This window comes from Mauremys mutica, chromosome 2 (genome assembly GCF_020497125.1).
Source record: "Mauremys mutica isolate MM-2020 ecotype Southern chromosome 2, ASM2049712v1, whole genome shotgun sequence".
NCBI classification, from domain to species: Eukaryota; Metazoa; Chordata; order Testudines; family Geoemydidae; genus Mauremys; species Mauremys mutica.
In genome coordinates this window covers 250,256,579-250,257,045 of record NC_059073.1, presented here as the reverse complement: position 1 = coordinate 250,257,045, position 467 = coordinate 250,256,579, and positions in this window count along the sequence as shown.

Below are 467 nucleotides of genomic sequence, written 5' to 3'. Positions count from 1 at the left end.
TCGGTAACGCTAGCAGCGGCTTCCTGGTCGCTGCCCGAGTACGGGGGCGGGGCAGGTCCGTCTCTCAGCCGAACCGCGCTCACACACCTGTGCTGTCAGCAGCCGGAACTCGCTCCGCATCCCGGTGTGCCCCGGGCCCCCTCTAGTGCCCCTCGCCCCGCTACGGACTCAGCGGGGGCCCTGCTCGAGGCGCCTCGCGGCCGCCTTCAGCTCTGACCCTCCCTCCGAGCCGCCGGGAAGCTCCCCGCCCACCCGTCCTCTCGCTCCCCTGCCACTCTGCCGAGGCGGCCCGGATGGATCCCGCTCCGCTGCTGCTGCGCCCCCCGGCCGCTCGCAGCTGCCTTAGTCCAGGCTGTCTGGCGCTGGAGGCTTGAGAACCCGCCTCAAGTGCCACCTGCAGCTGCTGCTGAATTAGAGGCTGTTCACCTGGGGAAGTAAAACTCTCTCACTCCCTCCGCTTTGGGACA